This window comes from Lepisosteus oculatus, chromosome 1, assembly GCF_040954835.1.
Source record: "Lepisosteus oculatus isolate fLepOcu1 chromosome 1, fLepOcu1.hap2, whole genome shotgun sequence".
NCBI classification, from domain to species: Eukaryota; Metazoa; Chordata; class Actinopteri; order Semionotiformes; family Lepisosteidae; genus Lepisosteus; species Lepisosteus oculatus.
Window position 1 is genome coordinate 6,517,222 of NC_090696.1, and position 12,415 is coordinate 6,529,636.

General features: G+C 49.1%; 2 long non-coding RNA genes, 4 other non-coding genes and 2 pseudogenes across 8 annotated transcripts; 4 read left to right on the forward strand and 4 right to left on the reverse strand.

Annotated features, from left to right (window-relative positions):
- The first annotated feature begins 1,102 nt into the window (after positions 1-1,102).
- Positions 1,103-4,690, forward strand: LOC138239289 (uncharacterized). Of its 2 annotated transcripts, XR_011189797.1 has the most exons (3): positions 1,103-1,182; positions 3,628-3,831; positions 4,329-4,690. It is a non-coding gene; the product is annotated as an uncharacterized lncRNA (long non-coding RNA). The 2 variants fall into 2 exon arrangements; XR_011189808.1 differs by lacking the exon at positions 4,329-4,690 and having other exon boundaries at positions 3,628-4,067.
- Positions 1,548-1,711, forward strand: LOC138241404 (U1 spliceosomal RNA). The gene has a single exon (XR_011190633.1). It is a non-coding gene; the product is annotated as a U1 spliceosomal RNA (small nuclear RNA).
- On the reverse strand, positions 3,102-3,220 carry LOC138241761 (5S ribosomal RNA). Its single transcript, XR_011191037.1, has one exon. It is a non-coding gene; the product is annotated as a 5S ribosomal RNA (ribosomal RNA).
- An 11-nt stretch (positions 4,691-4,701) lies between the features above and the next one.
- On the reverse strand, positions 4,702-4,848 carry LOC138241422 (U1 spliceosomal RNA; annotated as a pseudogene).
- A 2,698-nt stretch (positions 4,849-7,546) lies between these two features.
- On the forward strand, positions 7,547-11,132 carry LOC138239369 (uncharacterized). 2 transcript variants are annotated; one of them, XR_011189833.1, is made up of 3 exons: positions 7,547-7,626; positions 10,070-10,273; positions 10,771-11,132. It is a non-coding gene; the product is annotated as an uncharacterized lncRNA (long non-coding RNA). The 2 variants fall into 2 exon arrangements; XR_011189837.1 differs by lacking the exon at positions 10,771-11,132 and having other exon boundaries at positions 10,070-10,509.
- On the forward strand, positions 7,992-8,155 carry LOC138241405 (U1 spliceosomal RNA). The gene has a single exon (XR_011190634.1). It is a non-coding gene; the product is annotated as a U1 spliceosomal RNA (small nuclear RNA).
- LOC138241762 (5S ribosomal RNA) lies at positions 9,544-9,662 on the reverse strand. Its single transcript, XR_011191038.1, has one exon. It is a non-coding gene; the product is annotated as a 5S ribosomal RNA (ribosomal RNA).
- Positions 11,133-11,143: 11 nt separating the features above from the next.
- Positions 11,144-11,290, reverse strand: LOC138241423 (U1 spliceosomal RNA; annotated as a pseudogene).
- Between the last annotated feature and the right edge of the window lie 1,125 nt (positions 11,291-12,415).

Genomic DNA, 12,415 nt, shown 5'->3' on the forward strand with positions numbered 1-12,415 from the left:
AGTAGGTTCAGGTATTTCAGTCAGTCAGATTCCATTGATCCCTGGAATGCATCTCATTGGTCTTTGTTGACAAGCAAGGCCTGTGTGGTAACAGGGCAATGCAAATTACGTGATATTGTAAATGAGGAACTACTAGTCCACTGTGCAGTTCTTGCTTCTTTAAGCTCACTGTTTCCCAATTTTTATTTGTAATACTTTTTTATTTTACTGTAATACTGTTTTTATAGCTAGGTGTAAAACTCTTTACTGGGCAAACTTGGGTGTTTGTCCAGTCTTGGATATATATCTGAACCTTTAACTGAGCTTTTTAAACATTTTTTTGGTAATCTCCCAGAACTGGTATCATTATTCACAATTCATTATTATTATTATTATTATTAGTGAATTTGGTATATTAACGCTCAAAGCGCTTTACAGTACCCGAGGAGACAAGTGTCATTCGTAATTCGCCACCGACACCGGGTGTTTGTCGCTGCAAAAGACAATTTCGAGGCAGCTAGAAGGTAAAGTCGCATTACCTACAAGATTCCGCAAACCATCGGCGACCCCTGCTGGCCGGGAGAGTAAAGGCTTACAGAACCTGGTATTCCCAGGCGGTCTCCCATCCAAGAACTAACCAGGCCCGACCCTGCTTGGCTTCTGAGATCAGACGGGAAGAAACGATACAAGTGAAGGATTGCTCGGCTCTCGGCACTTGAAAAGACCGACAAATGTCTCGTTCCCGCCGGAGCTGATTGTACCCGCATGTGTGGTGTCGTCCTCTCCCCCCGCCCCGCTGTGTTTGCTGTATTGTCTCTGAAGCCGGCCCCCCCGAGACGAGACGGGCTGTTCCTGTGCCCCAATTAACACTTTACAGGTGCCATTCCCCGGCATTGTGGCCATTGTCGGTGCTCACACGCGATAAGATAAGGCGGAGGAGAGCGGGGCATGCCCAGCGCCAGACATTCAAGGAGGGGGCAGTGCGAGGTGAGGTGAGGTGAGGTGCGACACGACACGCCGGAGCCCCGACGCTGCTAACGCGGAGCACTTGTTGGACTGGCATCGAAAGGACGTGTGCGCACGGAGCGAGCCTTCCCTGCGGCGGAGCGCGGGAACTTTCTCCCCCCCTCCCGCTGCAGGAGTTGTGTGCGCTGCGGCGGTGCCGAGAGAAAAGCACAGAAGGCAGCAGGCTCTGGAGAGCAGGTAAGAGACGGAGCCTTGTGGGCAGGCGAGCAGGCTCGTTTTTTGGGAAATTGCTGAAAAGGTTTGTTCGGTGTGTGGCAGGCGCACGTCGCGAGCTTGCGTGGCGATCTGCCGGCCTGGTGATATGTAAATGAGGCCGAATTGCATCCCGGGACATGCTGCGGATGCGAAATGGCGACTGCAGATGTGTAGGAAACGACGCGCTCGTTTTCTCGCTTTGCCCTCGCTTTTGAGTGTTAGTGTGGCGTGTGAGTGTGCGAAAGAGTGGGCCCAGCAGGAGGCGGTGGCGTGCGGGGCGAGGAGCTGGCCTAGGCTGCGAGTACTGTGCTGTGAGTGCGGGCCGCTTGCAGGGGCCTGTCCAACTCATACTTACCTGGCAGGGGAGATACCTTGATCAAGAAGGAGGTTCACCCAGGGCGAGGCTCGGCCATTGCACTCCGGCTGTGCTGACCCCTGCGAATTCCCCAAATGTGGGAATCTCGACTGCATAATTTCTGGTAGTGGGGGACTGCGTTCGCGCTCTCCCCTGATGTGCTTGGTCCAAAATCAGATGCAACAGTGCGGGCGGCTTTGCCTTCTGCTGGGGAGCTGTGCCGGGTGCCCCTGAAGCGGCTTTCAGAGATGGGGGGTCACTGCAGAAACGCCCCGGGGTTTTTCGCGAGCACCGCCTGACAACGTGGTCCTCCTTTTCATGCCCGCTACAGCCATAACGCTATTTGTATAACCACAAAAAACAATCTTGTGCTTATACACGTTAAATGTTCACCTCGTGACAAGGTACTTCAATTGTGATCTTTCAGCTTGTCTGACCCTGGTGGTCTGGCTGACTTTTGCCTCTTCCGCTCTCTGTCCGGGGACAGTAATCCTTTATTGTTTCTCTCACACTCCATCAGTTTGACTTTGTAGTTCAGTCTGTTGCCCGTGTGTGTGTACCAGTTTGTAGTGCCATGTAACCTGACTACCTTACGTCCTGCACTCATAATATAATATATATATAGAGAGAGAGAGAGAGATAAATACTGTATATCTTAAGAACAAAATCCAACACCAAAAGCTCTTCATGAGTCGTTATACCCCAGCATTGAAACCGAGTTCTTACCGGAATGCAACACATTGCTAATCCAACCAGAAGATCAAGGTGTGATGGTCAACTTGAAGTGCATGAAGTAAGAGTAAAACGATGTACCCCGAAGCAGGACCACAATTCGAAAGGAGTGGATGCCACTATTTCTCTTATTTTCTTAGTTATAGGTCCATGGAAGCATTTCAAGCTAATTACACTACTCCTCCTGGACATGAATTCCCTTTTCAAAGCGAGTCTTTTTGCTGTAGTTTGCATGGTTTAGGATGCTGATCGAGGTTAGCCTTGATTTGGTCATGGGGGCCTCGGTACTGTATGCTAATGCTAAAGACAGTTCACCAGTTTTCTGATTGTTGGGTTCTGTATCAGTGCAGGAATGTCAAATAGTGAATGGCTGTACCTCTGTTGTATCCGTGCTCAATGAACGAAATCGGTTATAAATGAATGTATATTTGTACGCAAAACGAGTTGTTTATTGACTGACCTTCAATTGCAGATTTAGAGGCAGCTTCGATATTCGTTTTACAGCCGTTTTTTTTCATATGAATCACACGCATGCCATTCAAAGGGCCACTTTAGCGATGAGCAGATTGATCCATGTTTCTTGTGCATCTGAAGGGATGTGAGGGAGCTTCTCTTTCTGAACTGGCATGCCTTAAAAATGGACGACCGTCGCGATACCGTTTGCCAGTCAGTGTTGCTGGATGAAACAAAAGTGGGAAGATTGAAATGTTTGGTCTTTTCGTGAGCACCCCGGGAAATAAATGTCCATAGTCGAGGGTTTTTCCTCCCAAAGCCTACGGCACCAACGGCGACCCCTGCTGGCCGAGAGAGCAAAAGCTTACAGCACCTGGTATTCCCAGGCGGTCTCCCATCCAAGTACTAACCAGGCCCGACCCTGCTTAGCTTCCGAGATCAGACGAGATCGGGCGTGTTCAGGGTGGTGTGGCCGTAAGCGAAAGCAACGGCGCCTGACTCGCTACTTGAAGCTGTGTGTGGCGGGGGCTCCGGGCCCCCCGAGCGGGACTCAAGGATCGTTCGTGTGCAACTCTTTGGAAAGGAGCTGCTTTCCAAATCGCATTGCGTGCCTGGATGTTGGCGACTGTGCGACTGTGCTCCCGTGCTCCCTTCAGTTGCCTGGCCCTGCTCTTGCCCCGCACTGCAGCAGGACAAAGAAACTGCACGGAGGAGCACCAGGCAAGTCTTCACCAGACAAAAACCTCCGGTGCACAGCACACTGCAAACATTTCGGGGCTGTCGCGTGTTTATTTCAGCACATCAAGCGCGCGGCGCCTCCGCCCTCTTGTGGCCTTGCGGCGTCAGAGCAAGAGGCTCCTTCTCGCTGCCCTTCCGCTGTGTTGCAGGGCCCCGAGAGGGAACCCGGAGCGCGCACTGATGGGTGACACCGCCGTGACTCTTTCTCGAGAGAGACGCCCTGGGATTTGGAACGGCCAAGGAGGGTCAGGACACCTCGGTTTGACGCCTCCCCCCGAAGGACGGCGCCTGTTTGTGCAGCAGAGTGTCGCCATCAGGAGGCTGGGGCATAAGAGGGCCACACAGCCCGCAGGGTGAGCGCTCCCTACTGGTCCCAGTCACACCTCTTGCAGGAGCAGCAGCAACCGGAGCTTTCCCGGGGGCCGGCCAGGCTCACACCAGCTGGGCTGCCGGGGGTGAGCCCAGTCGAGAGTCGCAGGGCGAGACCTAGTCACCGGGGACTATCACATAAAACAGTAATAGACTCACTGCTTTCCCAGACTATTCAAACTATTTTGTTTTAAATAGACCATTAAAACATCTGAATCAATGTGGGTTTGAGTGGGTGAATCATGCCGCCGTCAAAACCACATTAGCAGCACCATGTGAAGCCCATGTTACCTGGTCCGAGGACAGATCCGTTCACGTTCCGCTGTAGCATTCATACCGTGCTTCCAAAGGCATCTAGAAAGGAAAGGAAATCTAGAAACAAAGTGATAGAGAAAGAGACGAAAGGGGCAAATGTTCAGAACATGTCTGTAGGGTCATTCATTTCTCCGTCTTAGGGATTCCTTGTGTATTTTTCTTCTAGTACGCTCTGCTGGGTAAGGACTATTCACTGCTCTCGAAGCTGCTGGTCTAAAAGAAGACGAATACATTCTTCAAAACCATCCAAGGCCCTTTGTATCCAACAGAGCATAGATTCTCGCACAAAATGAGCAGGGATGGATTCCGAGCGAGCAGACAAAAAGGGAAGAAGCGAGTTAAGAACTCGAGAGCATAGCGTTATGGCTGAAGCGGGCATGAAAAGGAGGACCACGTTGTCAGGCGATGCTCGCGAAAAAGCCCAGGGCGTTTCTGTAGTAACCCCCATCGCTGAAGCCGCTTCAGCGGCACCCGGCACAGCTCCCCAGCAGAAGGCAAAGCCGCCCGCACTGTTGCATCTGATTTTGGACCAAGCACATCAGGGGAGAGCGCGAACGCAGTCCCCCACTACCAGAAATTATGCAGTCGAGATTCCCACATTTGGGGAATTCGCAGGGGTCAGCACAGCCGGAGTGCAATGGCCGAGCCTCGCCCTGGGTTAACCGATTTTGATTTTTAATAAGTTTATTTTCTTTTCACAAAAAATACAAGGAATCACAAAATAGAAAGCTTTCAATTAATATACGTACTTAAAACAGTATATGTGATCACATTTCATTAAGTTTTTACACGGTAACAGTTACATAGCAACAATTTCTCTTGTTCCGCTGTAAATCCCATTCTTTAAATGCACAGAGGGAGGGAGCAGTCCTCTGAGTACAGACAGACATCCCTCACAACAACTTTCACTCTCTCTGAGAAAACGCAATAGTCAATTCTGGAGCTGCAATTCCTCCCTGACCATCTATATCCTGCTGTTGTAGGATATATCCATCTATATGTGTCTGAGAGTTTAAAGTCTTTAACTAAGTTCTGCAGGGCCAGTGAGCTGGAATCCAATTTTATCGGAGAGCTAGACTGCCTGTCTGTGTGCTCTAAGATACAATTAAAATCCCCTCCCACTATCACGTCTGTGCTACATAACAATAGCGGGAGAGTGCCTTGAGTAGCTCCACCCTTCCTCCCACGTCAGTAGGACAATACACATTGTCCTACTGTGTACACACACCTGAAGAAGGCTCCACGGCCGAAACGTTGTGTTCTCTTTCTTCTTTTTTTCAGCATGGAATAAACCTATTACTTGTTCCTTTGCAGCCTACGCATGCTGACGCAGCTACCCACCTGGACAATACACATTGATTAGCCGCAGGTTAACGGTTCCCCAGTCAACACACAGTCACCTGCCCTCAATTCAATTCAAGACGTTTTATTGGCATGACCAATGACCAGATCAGTGTTGCCAAATCATATATAATCAATATAAGATCTACAGACCTTTACAGGTATTTACAACATAGAGACATCATAATACATTCACAAACGAATATATGGAGCACTATTGAAAGACAGGCCATCTATCACTCCTAGACTGGGAGAGCACTGATAAATTTTGGAAACTGTGGTTCATACCCCAGCTCTCCTTGCTGTTTTTGTCTGCTGAACTGCATGTTGTTCATAAAAAGACAATGCAGGAGCTCAAAGCACGCTGCATTCTTACAAATTCTTTTTATATACTTACTTCTATTTTATTCATTCATACTCTGTCTTGTAGCATTATCTCAAAGATGAACTAAAACAATGCCTAATGAGTAGACGAGCACACTGAATTTAATAGTGTTGTGATGATGTGATAAAATATTTTTGGGGGGATTTGTACACATGGACCATTGCTGTAAATGAGTGCTGGAAAAGGATACAAATACCTGCAGGATAAAAAAAAAACATTATTTTGTAATAAGCATGTACTTTTATGCAGGGTTACGAAGTAGAAGTGAACAGCTAAGTGTTAGTAGGTTAATCACCTGTAGGAGATTTGAAAAGGTAGCTGAGACCAGAAGGGAAGCAGGAAAGTGAACAGTCACCTCTACTGTCTGAATTACAGTCATGGCCTGTTGCCAAATGGTCAGCACCTGATGAATTTGAGTGCGGAGCAAAAAGTTTACAAATTCGAGCTTGTCTTTTGATTTTGATGAAATGTATCCAGTGGACTTTCTCATGATCTGTCTTTGAGGATTTTGAATACTAGCGTCTGGGCTCCTTGTAGTCTGCCCTGTTCAAGACCAAGTAGGTTCAGGTATTTCAGTCAGTCAGATTCCATTGATCCCTGGAATGCATCTCATTGGTCTTTGTTGACAAGCAAGGCCTGTGTGGTAACAGGGCAATGCAAATTACGTGATATTGTAAATGAGGAACTACTAGTCCACTGTGCAGTTCTTGCTTCTTTAAGCTCACTGTTTCCCAATTTTTATTTGTAATACTTTTTTATTTTACTGTAATACTGTTTTTATAGCTAGGTGTAAAACTCTTTACTGGGCAAACTTGGGTGTTTGTCCAGTCTTGGATATATATCTGAACCTTTAACTGAGCTTTTTAAACATTTTTTTGGTAATCTCCCAGAACTGGTATCATTATTCACAATTCATTATTATTATTATTATTATTAGTGAATTTGGTATATTAACGCTCAAAGCGCTTTACAGTACCCGAGGAGACAAGTGTCATTCGTAATTCGCCACCGACACCGGGTGTTTGTCGCTGCAAAAGACAATTTCGAGGCAGCTAGAAGGTAAAGTCGCATTACCTACAAGATTCCGCAAACCATCGGCGACCCCTGCTGGCCGGGAGAGTAAAGGCTTACAGAACCTGGTATTCCCAGGCGGTCTCCCATCCAAGAACTAACCAGGCCCGACCCTGCTTGGCTTCTGAGATCAGACGGGAAGAAACGATACAAGTGAAGGATTGCTCGGCTCTCGGCACTTGAAAAGACCGACAAATGTCTCGTTCCCGCCGGAGCTGATTGTACCCGCATGTGTGGTGTCGTCCTCTCCCCCCGCCCCGCTGTGTTTGCTGTATTGTCTCTGAAGCCGGCCCCCCCGAGACGAGACGGGCTGTTCCTGTGCCCCAATTAACACTTTACAGGTGCCATTCCCCGGCATTGTGGCCATTGTCGGTGCTCACACGCGATAAGATAAGGCGGAGGAGAGCGGGGCATGCCCAGCGCCAGACATTCAAGGAGGGGGCAGTGCGAGGTGAGGTGAGGTGAGGTGCGACACGACACGCCGGAGCCCCGACGCTGCTAACGCGGAGCACTTGTTGGACTGGCATCGAAAGGACGTGTGCGCACGGAGCGAGCCTTCCCTGCGGCGGAGCGCGGGAACTTTCTCCCCCCCTCCCGCTGCAGGAGTTGTGTGCGCTGCGGCGGTGCCGAGAGAAAAGCACAGAAGGCAGCAGGCTCTGGAGAGCAGGTAAGAGACGGAGCCTTGTGGGCAGGCGAGCAGGCTCGTTTTTTGGGAAATTGCTGAAAAGGTTTGTTCGGTGTGTGGCAGGCGCACGTCGCGAGCTTGCGTGGCGATCTGCCGGCCTGGTGATATGTAAATGAGGCCGAATTGCATCCCGGGACATGCTGCGGATGCGAAATGGCGACTGCAGATGTGTAGGAAACGACGCGCTCGTTTTCTCGCTTTGCCCTCGCTTTTGAGTGTTAGTGTGGCGTGTGAGTGTGCGAAAGAGTGGGCCCAGCAGGAGGCGGTGGCGTGCGGGGCGAGGAGCTGGCCTAGGCTGCGAGTACTGTGCTGTGAGTGCGGGCCGCTTGCAGGGGCCTGTCCAACTCATACTTACCTGGCAGGGGAGATACCTTGATCAAGAAGGAGGTTCACCCAGGGCGAGGCTCGGCCATTGCACTCCGGCTGTGCTGACCCCTGCGAATTCCCCAAATGTGGGAATCTCGACTGCATAATTTCTGGTAGTGGGGGACTGCGTTCGCGCTCTCCCCTGATGTGCTTGGTCCAAAATCAGATGCAACAGTGCGGGCGGCTTTGCCTTCTGCTGGGGAGCTGTGCCGGGTGCCCCTGAAGCGGCTTTCAGAGATGGGGGGTCACTGCAGAAACGCCCCGGGGTTTTTCGCGAGCACCGCCTGACAACGTGGTCCTCCTTTTCATGCCCGCTACAGCCATAACGCTATTTGTATAACCACAAAAAACAATCTTGTGCTTATACACGTTAAATGTTCACCTCGTGACAAGGTACTTCAATTGTGATCTTTCAGCTTGTCTGACCCTGGTGGTCTGGCTGACTTTTGCCTCTTCCGCTCTCTGTCCGGGGACAGTAATCCTTTATTGTTTCTCTCACACTCCATCAGTTTGACTTTGTAGTTCAGTCTGTTGCCCGTGTGTGTGTACCAGTTTGTAGTGCCATGTAACCTGACTACCTTACGTCCTGCACTCATAATATAATATATATATAGAGAGAGAGAGAGATAAATACTGTATATCTTAAGAACAAAATCCAACACCAAAAGCTCTTCATGAGTCGTTATACCCCAGCATTGAAACCGAGTTCTTACCGGAATGCAACACATTGCTAATCCAACCAGAAGATCAAGGTGTGATGGTCAACTTGAAGTGCATGAAGTAAGAGTAAAACGATGTACCCCGAAGCAGGACCACAATTCGAAAGGAGTGGATGCCACTATTTCTCTTATTTTCTTAGTTATAGGTCCATGGAAGCATTTCAAGCTAATTACACTACTCCTCCTGGACATGAATTCCCTTTTCAAAGCGAGTCTTTTTGCTGTAGTTTGCATGGTTTAGGATGCTGATCGAGGTTAGCCTTGATTTGGTCATGGGGGCCTCGGTACTGTATGCTAATGCTAAAGACAGTTCACCAGTTTTCTGATTGTTGGGTTCTGTATCAGTGCAGGAATGTCAAATAGTGAATGGCTGTACCTCTGTTGTATCCGTGCTCAATGAACGAAATCGGTTATAAATGAATGTATATTTGTACGCAAAACGAGTTGTTTATTGACTGACCTTCAATTGCAGATTTAGAGGCAGCTTCGATATTCGTTTTACAGCCGTTTTTTTTCATATGAATCACACGCATGCCATTCAAAGGGCCACTTTAGCGATGAGCAGATTGATCCATGTTTCTTGTGCATCTGAAGGGATGTGAGGGAGCTTCTCTTTCTGAACTGGCATGCCTTAAAAATGGACGACCGTCGCGATACCGTTTGCCAGTCAGTGTTGCTGGATGAAACAAAAGTGGGAAGATTGAAATGTTTGGTCTTTTCGTGAGCACCCCGGGAAATAAATGTCCATAGTCGAGGGTTTTTCCTCCCAAAGCCTACGGCACCAACGGCGACCCCTGCTGGCCGAGAGAGCAAAAGCTTACAGCACCTGGTATTCCCAGGCGGTCTCCCATCCAAGTACTAACCAGGCCCGACCCTGCTTAGCTTCCGAGATCAGACGAGATCGGGCGTGTTCAGGGTGGTGTGGCCGTAAGCGAAAGCAACGGCGCCTGACTCGCTACTTGAAGCTGTGTGTGGCGGGGGCTCCGGGCCCCCCGAGCGGGACTCAAGGATCGTTCGTGTGCAACTCTTTGGAAAGGAGCTGCTTTCCAAATCGCATTGCGTGCCTGGATGTTGGCGACTGTGCGACTGTGCTCCCGTGCTCCCTTCAGTTGCCTGGCCCTGCTCTTGCCCCGCACTGCAGCAGGACAAAGAAACTGCACGGAGGAGCACCAGGCAAGTCTTCACCAGACAAAAACCTCCGGTGCACAGCACACTGCAAACATTTCGGGGCTGTCGCGTGTTTATTTCAGCACATCAAGCGCGCGGCGCCTCCGCCCTCTTGTGGCCTTGCGGCGTCAGAGCAAGAGGCTCCTTCTCGCTGCCCTTCCGCTGTGTTGCAGGGCCCCGAGAGGGAACCCGGAGCGCGCACTGATGGGTGACACCGCCGTGACTCTTTCTCGAGAGAGACGCCCTGGGATTTGGAACGGCCAAGGAGGGTCAGGACACCTCGGTTTGACGCCTCCCCCCGAAGGACGGCGCCTGTTTGTGCAGCAGAGTGTCGCCATCAGGAGGCTGGGGCATAAGAGGGCCACACAGCCCGCAGGGTGAGCGCTCCCTACTGGTCCCAGTCACACCTCTTGCAGGAGCAGCAGCAACCGGAGCTTTCCCGGGGGCCGGCCAGGCTCACACCAGCTGGGCTGCCGGGGGTGAGCCCAGTCGAGAGTCGCAGGGCGAGACCTAGTCACCGGGGACTATCACATAAAACAGTAATAGACTCACTGCTTTCCCAGACTATTCAAACTATTTTGTTTTAAATAGACCATTAAAACATCTGAATCAATGTGGGTTTGAGTGGGTGAATCATGCCGCCGTCAAAACCACATTAGCAGCACCATGTGAAGCCCATGTTACCTGGTCCGAGGACAGATCCGTTCACGTTCCGCTGTAGCATTCATACCGTGCTTCCAAAGGCATCTAGAAAGGAAAGGAAATCTAGAAACAAAGTGATAGAGAAAGAGACGAAAGGGGCAAATGTTCAGAACATGTCTGTAGGGTCATTCATTTCTCCGTCTTAGGGATTCCTTGTGTATTTTTCTTCTAGTACGCTCTGCTGGGTAAGGACTATTCACTGCTCTCGAAGCTGCTGGTCTAAAAGAAGACGAATACATTCTTCAAAACCATCCAAGGCCCTTTGTATCCAACAGAGCATAGATTCTCGCACAAAATGAGCAGGGATGGATTCCGAGCGAGCAGACAAAAAGGGAAGAAGCGAGTTAAGAACTCGAGAGCATAGCGTTATGGCTGAAGCGGGCATGAAAAGGAGGACCACGTTGTCAGGCGATGCTCGCGAAAAAGCCCAGGGCGTTTCTGTAGTAACCCCCATCGCTGAAGCCGCTTCAGCGGCACCCGGCACAGCTCCCCAGCAGAAGGCAAAGCCGCCCGCACTGTTGCATCTGATTTTGGACCAAGCACATCAGGGGAGAGCGCGAACGCAGTCCCCCACTACCAGAAATTATGCAGTCGAGATTCCCACATTTGGGGAATTCGCAGGGGTCAGCACAGCCGGAGTGCAATGGCCGAGCCTCGCCCTGGGTTAACCGATTTTGATTTTTAATAAGTTTATTTTCTTTTCACAAAAAATACAAGGAATCACAAAATAGAAAGCTTTCAATTAATATACGTACTTAAAACAGTATATGTGATCACATTTCATTAAGTTTTTACACGGTAACAGTTACATAGCAACAATTTCTCTTGTTCCGCTGTAAATCCCATTCTTTAAATGCACAGAGGGAGGGAGCAGTCCTCTGAGTACAGACAGACATCCCTCACAACAACTTTCACTCTCTCTGAGAAAACGCAATAGTCAATTCTGGAGCTGCAATTCCTCCCTGACCATCTATATCCTGCTGTTGTAGGATATATCCATCTATATGTGTCTGAGAGTTTAAAGTCTTTAACTAAGTTCTGCAGGGCCAGTGAGCTGGAATCCAATTTTATCGGAGAGCTAGACTGCCTGTCTGTGTGCTCTAAGATACAATTAAAATCCCCTCCCACTATCACGTCTGTGCTACATAACAATAGCGGGAGAGTGCCTTGAGTAGCTCCACCCTTCCTCCCACGTCAGTAGGACAATACACATTGTCCTACTGTGTACACACACCTGAAGAAGGCTCCACGGCCGAAACGTTGTGTTCTCTTTCTTCTTTTTTTCAGCATGGAATAAACCTATTACTTGTTCCTTTGCAGCCTACGCATGCTGACGCAGCTACCCACCTGGACAATACACATTGATTAGCCGCAGGTTAACGGTTCCCCAGTCAACACACAGTCACCTGCCCTCAATTCAATTCAAGACGTTTTATTGGCATGACCAATGACCAGATCAGTGTTGCCAAATCATATATAATCAATATAAGATCTACAGACCTTTACAGGTATTTACAACATAGAGACATCATAATACATTCACAAACGAATATATGGAGCACTATTGAAAGACAGGCCATCTATCACTCCTAGACTGGGAGAGCACTGATAAATTTTGGAAACTGTGGTTCATACCCCAGCTCTCCTTGCTGTTTTTGTCTGCTGAACTGCATGTTGTTCATAAAAAGACAATGCAGGAGCTCAAAGCACGCTGCATTCTTACAAATTCTTTTTATATACTTACTTCTATTTTATTCATTCATACTCTGTCTTGTAGCATTATCTCAAAGATGAACTAAAACAATGCCTAATGAGTA